The sequence below is a fragment of the Colias eurytheme genome, chromosome 9 (assembly GCF_061535395.1).
Source record: "Colias eurytheme isolate Ceu_HAF_F1 chromosome 9, ilColEury1 Martin Lab GWU primary, whole genome shotgun sequence".
In the NCBI taxonomy this organism is placed as follows: Eukaryota; Metazoa; Arthropoda; class Insecta; order Lepidoptera; family Pieridae; genus Colias; species Colias eurytheme.
This window is the reverse complement of record NC_142988.1, coordinates 12,556,581-12,575,051: the sequence shown is the minus strand read 5'-3', so window position 1 is coordinate 12,575,051 and position 18,471 is coordinate 12,556,581. Positions and strand designations below refer to the sequence as shown.

The following is an 18,471-nucleotide window of genomic DNA, read 5'->3' as shown; positions in this document are numbered from 1 at the left end:
CAAATTTGACATTACGCAAAACTCGATTGGCGCGCTGTCAAATGAACATTAAATAGTTTCGGCGGCCAATACTAGATGGCGTTAGCGGCTTCATTTGTAATTGTAAGCGGTAATTTTGTGCTGTAATTTATTTAATCGTAAATAAAAGATAATAATTATAATAAAGTTGATAGTGTCAGTGTGAGTTAATGAGTGCAGTAAATCATAATACACCTGTAATAACGGCCAGGCGCAGTTGTAAGTCTGCCAAAGGAATTGGAACGGTAGATAGAATTTATGCACCATATGGATAGTCAATTTTAGTTATAATTAACCCGATGTTAATATTTTATTTCACGTTTCATGTTAATTAAACAATATCCTTGTAACGTCAGCTGTCTTTAGTGTACTTTTATGTTTATTTAATTTATCGCGAATGAAATGGATAATTATTATTTCACGTGGATTTTAATCCCGTAATATATTAGTATTTCAAAAGCTCTCGTCACATAACAGAATGCCATTGAACGACCACATTTATAACGATTATGTGAAACCTAAATCACATAAGGTGACAGTTATATAATATTGCATTAAGATGATCAAACGTCAAATGTATACAGGCTGATGTTTTATGCATACCTGATTGTAAAATATTCAGCAATCTATTGAATAGTTTTAAATTAGGGATTAAATGGATGAAATATTAAGAAGGGCTTCTATATTACTAGGGATGAAAAAATTATATATTCCTTCTTTAGTAGGTATAATAGATATTATTTATATTTAAGCATGTATCAGAACATTAAATTGAAATTGTTTAGTTGTATAACAGTACAAAGTATGCCATTTCAAGTTAAATTCCCAACACAAAAAGAACCAAGATTATTATTTTGCTCCCATGAAGTAGGTACTAGAAGATAGTAATAATTACAATTATTGATTGCTGTGTAGTGTGTACGCTACGTAACAAATATACCTATTACCTTACCATTTCAAGCACTCCAAATAAATCGATACAAATCGATTGACTCGAGATCATAATTAATCGAAAGTTAATTGCGAAGCATCCTGTGCATGAGTCGAGCCTTTAGACTTTGATTAAAATCAACAAATGACGACTCGATTTTCACCCTTATCCCGATGACAATACGGGCTTTGTAATTATAATATCTACCACCTGTCATGTGATATATTGACTAAAATAACATATCTTATTTATGTCGGTTGGGGATGGAAAAAGGTTTTATTGTGTACGAGTAGGTATGAATTATTGTCCTGATACAAGAAATTTTGACGACTGTGTTATTTAGATATTCGTGATAACTGAATTGTTTGATATCATTGTTTATGTATTAAAATGTAGCATCTGTTGCAGTTCTTCAACAAAGAGCAACTGATGCATAGGTTACCTACCTATGCCTATGTTAATCTATAAAAAAAATACCTAAAACATATTTCATTTTGCTTTGGTGATAACTTAATTTTTAATGGTAGATAAGATAAAAACGAACCTATATCAGTTTGTAATGCAAATGCCGATTGATTTATAATTACTACGTTTTTAGTTTTTACCATATTATTAGTTCTTCGTTCCATATTAGTTCTTTGGCATATTGTGATATATTATTATGTAGTTAGATTTAAGTTACAGATTATGTAATATTGACAATATGATTTTAAAAGAGCAACTATGGAGTTTCTTGCCGGTTCTTCTCCATAGATACTGCTTTCCGAATCGGTGGTAAATGTTAAAAATACTTATGTAATGACGATTCGAAAGTGCTACTAAAAGTAGTCTAATTGAATAAATAAATGTTTGAGTTTGAGTTTGAGTTTGAGTTTACCGTTTTTTAATAAAAAGTTTAGAGTGATATATTAGGTACTTAGGCATCTACAATTATTATTTCACATATTTGATGTCTAAATACAAATCGATCATATATTTAATACACAACTCAGATTTTCATATATAACTTTTTATCCTTATAGAGTTTTGCAGAGTAACTTATCCCATTACAAAGAACGGTTCCTGAGGGATAGATATACAGCGTTCTTGTGCCGTCAAAATCCGTTATTCTATCTTCTTCAAGGAGCCAAGACATGGGAATAAACTAGTCTCGTCTTTGTTCGTTAATGTTTAAAGCAGTCTAAATTTTCCATTTTTTTTAAACTGAACCTGAATGATTCAAATAATAAATCAATGTTTATTTCCTTTCGCACGTATGTCGTATAACACAAAAAAGTATTCTTGGAAATATTGAACAAAAAATTGATTTAGTTTTTGCTAAACGTGACTTTAATACGAATTTATCAACAACACACAAATAAATCATAACAATCAATGGGAAATTTAATTTAAATTCATTAAAGCATTATTAGGTTACATTAATACAAATGGTTGGATCCTCCCACACGTCGCATTTTAATTTAACTAGTTTGACCAAGAATTTCTGTCAAAAGGTCAAGCCGTGGGGCGCCATGTTGATTTTATGATATAATCAGAATTCGGAATCTATGGATACCAAGCAAGCATTTGTTTTCGTTTAATTACCTTTTAAATTATTTGGATATGTTTTGAGGTGTGAAATATTGATTAATTTATGAATATCGCAGATTTGCTACAGATGAGTCGGTCGAAAATGTTATAATGGAATCGAGAAATTAGAATTGTACTTTTTATTGATAGTGTATGGTGTCTTAGGTACACAGGTACACTAAACATCAGTTAAAATAAAACTTTAAATGTATTCCAATCATGTACCTACTTTACTTGTGACTATAATTCGACGATTAGGCTTTTAACTGAAACTTTGTACTTTCTTCAACCGGTTATCGAACCATATACTTCTTAGTTAACCACTGTACCTACTGTATAGAATATATTAAGATAATAATGCACTACTGCACTTTGGCCCAATCTACAGCCATTTCATTAGGTACAAGAATCTATCGCTTATAGAAACAGTCAAAACAAAACGGCCATTAAACCGGATGCCTTCAATTGTTTTCAATACATAGCTCGTATGAATAAAATTTAATAGCTATCTGTCCGTATATCACACGACCTTTCCGTATTCCAGCCCATTACATTGAAACATAATTCATCCGAGTTTTCAGTGGGACACGCAAGCCACTCTCAAACAGACTGCGGTACGAATAAATTAAGGAATTGCTAGCATATCTAACATCTCACTTTTTACTTTAATTAATGGTTTTGAATAACTACAAATGAGCTTGTGTTGAGCAAAATTTAAACTTCGTTATAACAATATTATTTACTTCATAAAATTTCACGTCATACAGCTACCATCTGACCTTTAATGCCTCTAATAGACAAAGAAAGAGTAGCTTTGGGAAATATAGCTCCTAATATTGAAAATATTTATTTCTAGCATAAATTAAAAATAATAGATCAGAGGCAGCCCTAAATTCATCGAACAGTGACACGTGTGTCAAAAAGCGTCATCCGGCGCTCTATCACTCAATACACATGACGTCTGCTGCTGACCGATCAGATGCAAAAGGTACCACTCTTATACAGTGCGTAATAACAGATATCAAGTGCTCTCCCGATAGGGCTGCCGCTACTTTGTTTTTTTATTGTAATGAATTAATTTAAAATGTATCCCATGGGCCATGATAATTTTTTTCAATAATAATAGTATGCTTAATAATACATATATCTATGCATCTAAAAAAAATAACTGTTAAGTATACTTAATTATTGGTTTCAAAATGATGATTGATTCATGTTTACACCCGATTCATAGGTACTTATAAAATTTATGAGACGGAATGTAAAAACACACACAATAAAAACGTACAGAAACTGCCGAATTTAAACTAAGAAAACACCAACGGAATTGTTGGTCATATCCCTAAATTCCAGGGCGGTGTCCAAGGCAATAAATTAGTAAATAAAAATAATATAAATTAAAGCGGAAGCATTATTTTGTCCCGTGACGTCACGCTAATCCCCGCTGTTGATTTATTATTAATTAGCGATTCCCCAACGAGAATTGTTTATTTTAAAAATGTGTCCGACATACATGATACAGCCCTCTAAATCCATTATATTATATTTATGGTCTATTCCTCTTTATGGTGAACAACAATAGACTTCAGTCCAATCTGCTTTTTACTGCATGCATTTTTTTTAATTAATATTTTTAGTAATTAGGATAATTCGGGGAAATAATTTTCGAGATCACATAAGTCATAATGGATTGAGTAATTCAATTAAAATAAGGTAAATCTTACATGTTTTTAAATCACCAAAAGTGCTACAGTGAGAGAGATAGAGCAAAAAGTTTCTTGTTACAAACAAAAATTGCGTCAAAACTAGAAGTAAAAGTAGCATCACAATAGAACTATTGCGCCATTATAATATTTGTAACAGTAATGTTTAAAAAAATAAAATTTACGGCCGCTATAGACAATGGCAGCAATGCATCACTCGTCATAAAGGCAAGATTAGACGCGTCCCGTGTGACAGATTTACGAGGTTTGCATAATGCTCTCAAACAAAAACAACGTGGGACAAGAAATATATCTTGGAACGCGTGATTTTTTTGCAAAACTCCATCTCCGTGATGCTGAATGGAGTATCAATTTTTGTATTATTGTTATTCAATATGAAACAGAAAGTAAAGCGAATTCTGGTAAGAGTGGTAAGCGTAATCTGAGAACATTATTCTTTAAATGTCATATAAAATGACAATAAATATATTTAAAAATTAAAACAACTGAGTTTATCTCGGTCACAAAACTAAGGCAAAGGTTGAGACTTGAGTGCAGTTGGAAGGCAGTTGGACATCTTTTTGTTTGAGCGCCATCTATGAATACTTGTTTGGAAACTATAAGCATCAAACATTTTGAGGTTAGAACTTGAAGATATAATATTTCATTCATAAAACTGAAAATAGAGCTTGCTATAACAAGGGTAAATTTATTTAGATTTTTAGGAAATCGTATCTGTTCATAGCCATAAAGATTTGTAGATAAAAAAGATAATTATTGCAACAATACTTCCCATACGGGTTAAACGCAATTTACGGAATGATAAGATGAATATATAACTTTAAATACATTTATGGGTCAAAAGAAATTATAAAATTAACTTACCATCAAGATTTAACACGTATAATAAATTTAAAAGCAAAATAATTGTCAGAGCAACGTGTGACTCAGCTCACTTTACAGCTACAAGAGGGAGACAGAACGAAGTGAGCCGGTCGCCGGAATCGTTCGAAGTTGGTCGAGTCGTTTGTTGGCGTCCCGCCTCCGGCGTGACGGATTCAACTGACAGCAAACGCGCGCGACGCGTTGCATGACGTACGTGTGGCGCGAAATGCGACTTCAATCGCGCGCTCGACGCGAACATTCAAAAACAGAACACGATGATTAAAACAATGTTACAGATTTATGAAGACTTTATCAAAGTAATGTTGCCATTGTAAAAAAGTTATTCAAATGCAGATTATATTTTTAAATTAATTGCAACTTTAAAACATTTCATATTAGTGTTATTAAGAGGTAAAATGCAAAGGTTCGCCTTGATCTGTGTTGTGGTATATTGAAGTAAATAAATTATTGAAAAATAAAAGGTGGACAGCCGGTGTAACCGGTCGAAGAGATTTAAATCGTTGAACAGGTAAGTCGGACAATGGCTATCGGGCCACGATTCGCTTAATTAAACATGATAAATAAAAACACATGAGAATGACCGTCGTGTAACTTGAGCCTGTTATTTTGCATTATAAGCAAATGCTCGCTTCTATACAGAAGCTATTTTTATTACATAATTATAATACAGTTAATATTATAATAGGGTCTTTTTGAATTTAATTATCATGGTTAAACACGATAAAATACGGTTTGCGTCTATCTGAAAAGACAACTTCTGAATGTTTTAAAAATTAAAATAAATTTTATTTTACCTACAAAATTATAAATTTAGGTTGAAATAATAAAATGACATTGAAACATTTTATAAAATAAGGTCAGGTGGGGTAAGAGGAACATATTTCATTTTCAGTAAAATATTTTGACTGCTAGGAACAACATTTATAGCTTTTTAAGATGTTTGAAACACACAGAACTTACCTTTATGTATTAGCTTCCCGAAGGCTAAATGTCATTACTCAAATAACAGTTCTTACGAAGATATTGACATTACTGTCAAGATTGAGTAATCGTTCCTCTTCCCCCTTACAAGGGGTAAGAGGGTCAGTCATTGTATTTCCTAAGATTGGAGTTTGAATTAAAATATTCGTTGCTAAATGTTCGTTAATTTGTAGATAGAATGTCTTTGGTCAATATTAGATCTTAATGTCGATGAAATAAGGTATAATTTGGAATAAAAAACAAGAATACATCAATTCGGGGTAAGAGGGACATACAGGTTCGATCAGGGGTGGCAAACTAAAAAGAAGTCGACTAGTTATAATTCTATTTTTATTTAATCATACATAGTAATGGTAAACAGTCTGTCCCTAACTAGTTTTCCTAGTTAGTTACTCTTTAAAAATAACAATGGCACTATGTGATGAGATCAATATTGCGAATCAGTATTTTAATTCATCTATTAAGAACCTTCTCCTTTTTAAGAAGTCAGTTAAAAATATAAATGATCTTCTTGATCCAAAAGAAATTCTTTGGAATTTCTGGAATTTTGAGACAGGCGAACTTAGCGAAACTTGGCGAATAGTGGTGCTTGCATCACTGTGTTCCGGTTTGGTGGTGAGATGAGGCCCTGAAGTAATTACTGGCACAGGAGGCATAATCCTTTAGGCCAGCAACGCACTTGTGACTCCTATGGAGTTGCGAATGTCCATGGACGGCGGAAATCGCTTAACATCAGGTGATCCGTATGCTCGTTTGCCCATTTAATAATTATTAAGCCTATTAAATAAAAAAAAAATATAAAAAAAACACATGAGCGAGAAATTTTTAGTTATAATTTAAAATTGTAATAGGTACAGAACAGTCAGTCACTTCTTTTCATTTTATCCACATATAATTATAAATTAATCAAAATGTTGGTCACCCCTCACACGGGGGAAGAGAAACATATGCTCCTCTTTCACCGTCAATAGTGAGCCTCTTACCCCAGCTATTGTTTTTGAAGTCTAGGATTTTCAAGCGAAAGAAACTCACAATATTTAGTTGTTTCTTAACTAAAATGATTAATAAAAGAAATACTTACAGTTTTCTCCGTGTATCAGGGTATTTAAAATATTTCTAGCACACTTTTATCACTAAAATATGGGTTCGCAAAAAAACGAGCCAACTTGGTGTTAGCCGAATTCGCAACTGTCAAATTTGTTTACATTTTTTGTGATGTCTGTGCTACGTAGCGACATCTACTCAAAACCGCTCAAACTAATTCGCCTTCACTTTTTTATCGACGGAAAGTACATAGTCATAAACGCTTCGGTTTACTAGTTATGGTCTCTAGGCCCTCTTCCCCCAGTGACCCTCTTACCCCACCTGACCTTAGTAAATAAAAACTAAGTGTTTGTATTAAGGCAAAAACTTTTTAGTTCCTTTATTGAAATACATATTTAAATTTTGTAATAAATGTAATACAGATTAATTTTTGTTAATAAAATACACTAAAAACATTCATTCAATTTATAAATATTTCTTAATTCTTGAAATAATAACAGCGGGAAATTAAATGTTTTAGCTTCTGCAATCTACCAAGAGATGGCGCTAGTTGTTCAGATTGGCGAATTTAGGCTCAAGTAAAGTTGTAATATTTTGAATCAAAGTTTGATTTTAATTAAAACGAAATAAAATTAAAGATGTGCATGTAAAATTATTCATTTAAGGTTTAATTTAAAATTGTTTTCTTTAATAAAACGTTCCTTCTACCATTTTTTTGCTCCGCAAAGATTTGCTTTTTTTTCCAGGTAAAACTAAAATATAATAATATGTTGTGAATGCTGATATTTATAATGTGTTTTATAATTTATACAAAAAATATAACCAGGACCTAACAAGATCACTTTTTTATATAAAAATATTTATATTTAAATATAAATTGCACCCATTAACAATTCGACAAATTATACAACTTTAACATGACTATCCGCGTCAATAATTGCGACATGAAGATAAAGAATATCCTATTTATAATTACAATATAGAGACTATTGAAGTACAAATATGGTAAAATGAAATTATTAAAATGTATTGAATTTATTATCGACACGCTAAAGCACTATCTTCTAGTTGTATACGTAGTATATTATTATTAGTCTGTGCTTCTAGTAATATTTTATTACCAAGGTGTTACTTTATTTGAGTTCAACACATTAATGTAAGATGTGAATGTAATCATTAATTTATTGGAATAAAATAATCTATAATTCTATGTATTATCTATTAATTGTGTGTAATTGTTTCCTTATTCATTGGAAGAATAATACAGTTATCTACTAAGTGCTTAGTGGATGTTATAAAATAAAGGTTAGTACCTACGTACCCATATTTATTTGATTATATGCGATTATATGCGTTATAGTTATTGCCGAAAATGGTTTTATGTATATCAATAATATGAAAAATTTTAGAAAATGACATTTCCCAACCACATTCAAAATCTATACTTAATATTATAAAACTGAAGAGTTTATTTGTTTGAACGCGCTTATCTCAGGAACTACTGGTCAGATTTGAAAAACTCTTTCGGTGTTAGATAGCCCATTTATCGAGCTACCTAAGCCGATAGCCTTGGCTTAGATATATATCATTACGCTAACACCACTACGGAGCGGAGCCACCACGAAGCGCAGCTAGTAAAAAATAATTATATATATATGTACAACTGATAATGAGAATATATTAAATTTCTTTGAGCTCTCGCATTTATAATATTTAATGAATTAAAATTACTTCTTGTAATAATTTCCCGAAACTGACCTCCTTGATTTATCTACGAGCATTTTCAACAAAAAATTACGAATTATTTATTTATTCTCTTATCAGTACTTTTCAGACAAAATGTAAATATTAAAGTTAATGATTGCATAGTAAGTAGATAATATATTTTTTTATATTAAGTAATAGAAATACACAATAGTAATATAAATAACTACCATACACAAATGGATTCACTCCCATAACCAAAAAATCTTCTACTTAAACATCCCGCTCTACATAAGCAAAATAATTCAGAAATAATCCTAGTTTAATGTAAAAACATGGCAACATAAAAACACAGTCAATTCCCAGTTATGGAGTTGCACTCTAAGTTGGATCATTTTCGCCTCAGTGTTGCCATTACCAAATAAACAGGCGGGAAAAGTTTAAATGAATTGGCAAGAATACTTCGTGAAACGGTGGACAGGGGTCAATGTAACTTTGATGTGAGGTAAAGTCAATTAGGTGCTGATTATGAGCCCGTTTTTATTAGTCGCAGAAATGTGAATGTTTGAATGGGTTTGTGTTGACTGTAGTATATTATCTGGGTAATATTTATGTAAATTAGTTATTAGAGATGGTGTAGGTAAGGTCAGTTATTCACCGTCCCAGTCTATTCCGTTCCCCACTGCAAAATGACTTGAAAAATTGAGGTCGTAGTTCATCACAATGGCCAAGTGTGGGTTAGTAGTCAGTAGATGTCACATGTCAACGACCGATGAAGATGGTAATGATGAGAAATGTCAAACATTGATAGCACTTGCATGATTTGGATAACCAGATAATAATCTTCAAAAGCAAACGACTCGATTGACTTCTAGGCCACATAATTTCTATAGTCGCTAGTCTAACATTTAATTATCAAGCCTATAATTTTAATTGATGTCCTTCACACTCCAAATTTTAACAAAATCGCTTCAGTATTTTTGAGAAATATCAACAAATATCTTAATAGCCAAACAAACAGAAAAACAGACATCCACGACATAAATTCGGTTGCAAATTGTAACTTTTTTTGTTTTCATGACCACGGAACCTCGCGTGCGATGTCACATGTGATTATTGTAAAACAAAGGTTAATTGTAACAAAATATAATTATGATTTTGTAAAATAAATACATTTTCCTATTTCTTAATAATTATTATCCCTACTAATATTATAAATGCGAAAGTAACTCTGTCTGTCTGTTACGCTTTCCCGCTTAAACCTCTCAACCGATTTTGATGAAATTTGGCACAGACAATCTTTACCTTTAGACCCTGAGAAAGAAAATAGGCTACCTTTTATTGCGAAATATGTACCACGGGCGAAGCCGGGGCGGACCGCTAGTTATCTATAAGTGTATGATCTATCGACTATAGCAGGAGTCAGGACTTGTTTTTTTGAGACTTTTTCAATACGAAGTGTGTTTTTAATTTTGATCCGGAATCACTAAAATAAATAAATAATAAACAGATTTTTTATAAATATTAATGTATTGTCACGTTAAAATTTAATTGAATTTTTCCATCGAACTAATTTAAAAATTAGATTTTCATCTTATTTATTACATTTATTATTTATTTGTTCATAACATCCTCTTGTTTACTAATTTATGTTAATTACGAATTTACTTGACGACGATTAACCCTTAACACGGCAAGCCCTGAAATAATGTACCCAGATATGACCTGAATTGGTTTTAGTGATAGTTATTGATTAAAAAATACTATAGTAGAGAAAAAAATAAAACAAATTTTCCGTAAGTAGGTTTTTCAGGATGTCCGTTAAAACGGCCTTTGCCAAGAACCCCGTCTTCATTGCTGTCTCAAAAAACGGACAACGCTGTCATACAGCTTACAAAATAACAATGAAAAAAAAATAAAATTCACTTAATACAACACAATTGAAAACAATTTCAAGTAGCATTTTATTGTTTTATTGTATCACAGTATTTTCACTATCTATTATAACAAAAAATTCTTCAATTTTAACTAAATACCTAACAAATGATAATTGAGCCCTCTCGAGCTCAATCACACTATTTAGTTGTGTGGAATGTTAAATAACATTTATTATTTCGTGTCAAGCAACCTTTGGTTTCATTTAATACAAATAATAATGGTTTTTCTAAATGTGAAGTGATATTTGGCCGATGATTAGGACATTTAGACGAAATGCATTTGGAGGTCGAGGAACTCCCGGTTCTATTGTAGACCCAACAGATTTAACTGATCTTAGATTATATTCGTCATTTTGAACTTAATTAAAATAATTCTACGTATAATTAAAGACTCTAAAGCAAGAAAATCCCATAAAAGTGATATTTTATTAAAGTACGAATCATGGCAACGTCCGTTTCTTGGGACATGCCAATGGGTTCTTAGTTACCTGTATTTACGGCACTGTCCCAAAAAACGGACCAGCTATATTTCGAATATTTTTTCATAGAATTATTTGAATATTTCATAATATTTAGAGCAAAAACAACAGTTTACCTCACCTAAAAGTTAAATCAATAGAAATCAAACACGGAAACTATTTCATTAAAGCTATTATTGACCAGAAACACAAACCATCACTAATTCCGGGAATCCCTAAATTCAACAGTCACCTAGTACACGAATGAAATGTTCTCTATATTTGGCATGTAGGAGAAAAATAAAGGATTGTTATCGTACTTTCACCAACGTATTCAATTTTCTAGATTTTTTGGAACGTTCAAGATTTACACGGTTATAAGTACATGTACTAAAAAAGTGACAGAAAAGCTTTAAGGGTTAAATATAACAAAAATCTTATATACAATTAGGTATTTAACAACAAAATCAGCACTTGCATCGTCCTTGTATTATAAAATGCAATGTTCTCAATATTGTTTTCAATTTGTATTGATATCACGTCAATCATCTACCTATCATTTGATTGACTCTGAGTGATGGTGATAAGGCTGATACCATCTGTTGACATGAGCTCAAGATATGGAGATCATCCGTTGATGTGCGGAAATGTGTTTTGGAGCAAAATACGCAATAGATATAATACGTTTCAAATCTGCTTAATTTTGGTAAGATCTGTAATATGGGAGAAAATATTGGAAAGGAATATTTAATGAATTTGAAAGCACAGACGATATTGCGTTTATGTAGGCAGGTACACCGTACATGTGCATGTGCAAAAAAATATTTCAATTTATCTGCATATTTTTCAGATCGCCACTGCTTCAATCGACATGTGTTCAAACGTTTCCATTAAACGAATATTATAAAAATTCCAGCGGACTAATATCGAAAATTTTATATTCAAAACCACGAGCATAACCATAAACAGCGTTCCACACAATACGACACAACATTAATTCTATTAAATTCACAAATAAATTACCTATCAGCGGTAACAAGGAACAGTGTCTGAAAACAAAATGTCCACTAATTTAGCTTACAATAACGACACTAAGTTGACACGCCACCGATAAGCGCTCACCTGCTCATTATTCCCTGCGCGCACGCATCCACGATATATCCATTTAAACGTAAAACGCATTTCGTTACTATCTGTCATCGCGAGCAGACGTGTATTGGAACGCGCGATTAAATCTCTTCGCGGTGGTCATTATAATAAGCGCTGGTAATAGCCAGATAGTGACCGGGAACGCGTGACTCACAAATTTGTTACACCTGGATCTTAATAGATGTTGTATTTAAATTTGCTACGAATTCACGATATTGTGCTATTCCACGGAAAGGTGCACTTTTTGCATGTATTTGTATTAAATGCAATTTATCGAGCTGTTTATTTTTATGCTTAAAAAGGAATATTATATAATTTTCAACTGTAACGAGCACTAGGTGAATTTTAATGTTTCCTTGTTTAATTATATTAACGTTTTTAAAAAAATAAAAAAGTATTTTTTATACAGCCGTTTGTAAATATACTATTTTATTAATTACAGATGTTCCTTATCAAAAGGTTTAAATCTGTATATCCATTGACCACTCAAATTCATTTAGAACACAATTGTTTATTTAACAATAATAATATGCAAAACGATCGAAAGTAATCGAAATACTGATTTTAAATACCTAAGTATGTATGACAAGTATATGAAATTGTACGAATATGCTGTTTATATAAAACTAATTATGGTCTCAACGAGATTTCGTACCAGACATTGCTCTACCAAAAATATATTAAACTTCTCAGTAGTAAAAAAAAGCTCTTCTAAACACTTATAAAAGTTTACCCGAAAAAAATTTTTGAGTTTGAGTATACCACATTGCAAAAATCACGCAAACGTTCAAAGCTCAAACTCCCCATAATTACCACCGTATCCGGTGATCCGCGATAACATTCCGAAGACACAAGATGTAGAATTGATCAGTAGTCAGTGTTAGTATGTGGACAAAGCGAAACAAAAAGGGGACGCAAAAAATGTCTGCCGCGCTATCTGCAGCCCGCGATCCTGTCGCACATAATAGCACAGAGAGGGGTGTGGAGTCGCTGCTTTAAATTGGTAGCATCCAAACTTCATATTATATCATATTTGTATACAAGATTTAAATTTAAAATAGAACCGGTATGTAACATGTTAATATCATTATATCAACAAAATTTAAAACTTTATCAACACATTTTTAAAATAAAATTCATAAGTATTGCCGTCCATAAGCGATTGACGAGTAACAAACTACTTTTCTGTTCAATTAATTTCCAATGCTTTTCTTATTATTTTTTTTTATCTGTTTATTCGTTCTGTATGTTGGAAAAGTTTTTTTAACGACAGTTTTGTGCTTCTAGCTATGATAGCTATCATAAACGCTCTACCATTTAGTCTATCATTGCCTTCACGATCTTATGAACATTATTTGCTTTGCTTTCCTGCCTGTTTACTAATTAAAGCCCTATTTACGCAATATTAATAATATCGTTTACCAAAACGTTTCGATGCAGTCGGCATTGCAAAAAACAAATTACTTAAAAATTTAAAAACAATATTCATGCGACTCCACTGCTCTGTTGTTCCGCGTCGGCCCAGTAGAGCACCGGCCAGCCACGTAAATCTACATCAACACTGTCCCTTCGTTTTGTTCTCATTCACTTAAGGATCGCATTCACCCCCCTACCCCTCCTCACTCCCCCCACGTCACAGTGTAGCTTATTACGCGTTATCCAGGAATCCTAATTAGTGTTTAGGCATTTAATTCTGCTTTGGACATTCGTCGTATTGATGAGTGTTTATGTAATTTGTTTTTTTTAATGTTCGAGATGCTATTTGTATTGGTATTGTAGATATGAATTTTATTATTGATTAACAAAACAAGAATATTGGTTATTTTGGTAAATGATGACTCAATTTTCTCAATTTTTTAAAAAGGAAATACGAAAAACGAAAAGAATTCTATAGAACTTTTATACGTCCGCGTCGTTCATTGAATGAAAAAATATTTTGTGCGTCCTAGAGAGATAGAGCCTTAATTTCATCAATGCGATCAAAATAATGTGAATGTGAAATAGAAAAGAAAATATTTGTTCTATTCAGAAGAATATTATCGCATATATTATAGGTAATTAAAACCATATGAAAAGAAAAATAATAATTTATAATCCAAATCAATCAAAATCCTAAAACCTGGCTGCAGCTAAATTTCCGTAAACGCTAAAAACGCAATCGCCTCACAAAAAATTGCTTTTAAAAACACAAAAGTACCGCTGCAAATTTAGCACATTCAAAATATGAACGTTATCGACGGCGGTGACAGGTGACGGGCGTCAGGCTCAGCTGACGTCACGCGTCACCTGTCACCCGTCAAACTGAACTTGGGATTGACAGCGACGAGATACGGCGCTGTCACGCCGCTTCCAGTCAGTGACGGGTTATTTCCACAAAACGACGGAATTTGCGTTCCAAATTGAATTGTATTTTAATACTAATGGACGTATTGTAATTCCGATTGCAAGGCACCTTGTATTCAAATGCAGGAACCTATTTTTAGGATTTAAAAATATGTGGCTAAATATACAATTACCTTCAGGAAATGAGTTCTCTTTAAATAAGGCAATTTTTCAATTACATAAATATATTGCTTACGTTTTTTTATTATTTGTCTTAACGTTAAATGTGATATCGGTTAAAATTGTTTTATAATAAAGAGTAACCACAGTACATATTACAATATCATTTCCGAGTACCTAACTCTACATCTTGTTGTATTTCATTGATCTATAGTTCCCAATAAATGTTCTATAGGTATGTATTTAAGGGGTTATTAGAAAGAATATAGGTAATATATATGTATATTGTACTCCAAGTGACCGGCATGCAAACCTTATGCCACAGATATTCCCACCTCTAACTTTGTAGACCACTAGTATAATATTGTTATGGTGGTCATTATGATGTTAAAGTTTATACAAAAACTTAATGTTTTTCTTGTTTTTATTCGCAGTTTCTCTGTATGCAAATGTTCCCAGCGTTTAATTACATAACAGGCAAAGTCAGGAATTACAGCTACTTTATATTTATAGCCGGATTAAAAATGTATGCGATTTATAATTGCACGGCTGACTAGATGCCGGCTGTCGCTCAAACGTCAGCGCTCGCTCGTAAATTATGACGTTTTTGCTGCGCGCGCGCACGCAAATCAGAGCGGCAAAGAGTAACGAGGTTTATGTGGTGATTGTTTCGTTTTGTGTATGAAACGAGGTGTAGATGTGAGTTGATTCGATTGATTTAAAGAGGTTTATCTGGATTGAGAAGTTTTTGTTCAACAATTTAGATACCTACTTTTTATATAAAAAATAAACAGTAACCACAGGAATAAGAGCTACGAGAGAGCTAAGATATTTAATCTTCCAAAATAATGTATCTCTTTAAATTACTATACTCTGTCCATTATATTATTTGCTTTTTGACAGCTTCACGCCTATGAAGAATTGTATTGTCTATGTTAAAATGTCATGTAACAAATAATTATTGTACTTCATGGACCGGCCCCGCCCACTTAGTGATGTCTACACAGAATTAGTCAATGATGGGTCGATAGATTATAATAATCGATAGAAATACTCTGTAAAATATATCCGATACAGAAAAACTCTTCTATTTTGTTATGTAATTTAAACATAAAGACAACCAAATTGTAAGATAGAAACCAATAAATAATAAAATATTAGTTTAGTTTAGTTTTAACATAAAATTCATAGATATGTGGTCTTATTATTACATATCTTATTAGTACGTTTACGTTGTAATTATCATTTACGTACCTGATTCGATTTATGATAATATTTTGAATTTATAATTCAAATGGTATCACAATCGATAATCTTTTGGACATCACTTCTGGTATCACCCGTCGAGCTGTCAAAAAGCAATTCTTATAGTGGACAGATAGGTTATAGGTTTACCTACTTTTCAGAGATGATATGTATACAATTCAGTAATTAATATAATAATAATACATAATAGGTAATACTTTCAATTGTTTATTTTTAAGGTTGTTTTTCAGGAACAAAATATGTTGTCTGCATCTTTTTTAAGAATTTAAGAATTATCCAGTTGCTCACAGAGGTTGGATGTTCGTGCGTATAAACCACTCATATCTATACATAATCTTTGACACCAAATGATAATGCCTCGCACGTACAAGGGTGGGCAAAGCTGAACTATTAGCATATTAATTATCGAATCCCCGACCGTCCAGTTCGCGTGACTATATTACCTAGCTCTAAGAAAATGATGTGGTACTAAGATTAATCAGTTTAAAAAACATCTGCTGGGCAGGAAGTGAGTTCCTACTTCTGTCTCATTTATTAATCTTTGAAATTGTTAAAACGCGAACTATTGCTAAAGGAGGCTAATCTAATTAATTGGATGTATTTAAGAAGTTTGTGAGTTTGATAGTCGGTTATGTTAAACAGCTGTGCATTTCTGAAATTTCGTTGGCTGATATCTAGTTTGCGCTTCGAGAATAAAGAATGCGGTAAAATTATTAAACAAGAATAGTGCCTATAATATTTTGACAGTGATGGTGACAATTATTAATCTATACTAATATTATAAAGCTGAAGAGTTTGTTTGTTCGAACGCACTAATCTCAGGAACTATTGGTCCGTATTTAAAAAAATCTTTCGGTGTTAGATAGCCCATTTACCGAGGAAGGTTATAGAATATAGGCTTTATGTCATCACGCTAAGACCAACAGGAGCTGAGCGCGGTTAGTTTTCTATAATATTTTAAAATTATAAATCTCATTCACTTCTAAATCTCAACTGGCTGCATTATCTTCGCACACAACAAAGTTTTCTCAATATCCGAGTAGTACATAATTTAATCAGATCGGTGCGGGTTCGACACCGGTGTTTACCACTGAGAAGCTGCCGATTACCGGCCTATCTACCACTCCTAGTCTACCTAGAGTGGCTGGGACGCGTTTCCATGGTAACACGAGATTTAAATAACATGTCTTGTAACATGTTAATGGAAATTTACAATGATGTTTGTTAGATGGGTAAGACGAATACATAATCTTTTTTTTTATTTTTTTATCTGTTTGTAGATTTTGTTGGTTTATAAGTTGCAAAGGGGTAGAATATTGGTGTAATTATTTGCGTTATTTGCATCATAGTTTTAGAAGTCTGATGGGGGCGATTAGGTAATACTTGTACTAGGAAAAAGCTCAGCAGCGCAGTTATTTCGTTTTAAATGACGAGTATGGTGTCAATAGAGACCTTCATTTATCTACGTTCTCATAGGCTTGCAATATAACATTAACTCTACGTTGTACCATCAGCTCTACCACGCTTATTTTACCGTACCGCGGTGCAATGGAGATAAGGCGGCATCCACAGTATCAGATGACGGGTTCGACGCGTCGTGTTTATGACCGGGCCCTTATTTATAGCGACCGCCGCCGACACTTATTAACGCCACATTGTTTCTGCCGCGATTCACTGTGCGTAATTACTGATATACTGACGAGATTTTTATGGGTCCAAATTTGATGAGGATATGGAAACATTTTGTATAATAGGTAATCTGTGGTATGTGTATTGCCTTACTTCTGTTGAATTGTAGTTGCAAGAAGTAAAAATCTTCGATGTTACATTTAAAAATTGATGGCTAAAAATGGTATTTTAATATTTTTTGGGAAAATAGAAGTAACAATATGTCATATTATATTAGCGGAATTCTCTCTTTGTTGATATAAAATATAAAAAATACATCAAACATATTATATATACAAGATTTTTTTTAAAGAATTTCAATAAAATAAGTATTGTCAATAAATATAATAACCAATTTTATCATCGATATAAAATCAAGGAATTGAATTTCGATACACATTTCCCCAACAATAATTGCTCACTATGCCAATTATAAATATGTTATATAGGTTCAACATTAATTCCAATTCACTCACACAACCACACATAAAAAATCGACATCCATTGCTTGCTCCTCACGCGTTCACAACCACGAAATCTTAAACAATAGCAGCAATGTACTGTAAACTATGCTAGTGTGCGTGGTGTACTGGTGTAACACACTGCACACACATACATTCAAAGGGATATAATTA

General features: G+C 32.3%; 1 protein-coding gene across 1 annotated transcript in view; it reads left to right on the top strand.

Moving 5' to 3' along the window:
* The first annotated feature begins 5,465 nt into the window (after nucleotides 1-5,465).
* tio (zinc finger domain-containing protein tiptop) overlaps nucleotides 5,466-18,471 on the top strand; it is a 263,098-nt gene continuing 250,092 nt past the window's right edge. The window contains exon 1 of the mRNA XM_090105103.1: nucleotides 5,466-5,635. The gene's annotated coding sequence lies outside the window, so the exon portion shown is untranslated. The remainder of the gene's footprint in view (nucleotides 5,636-18,471) is intronic.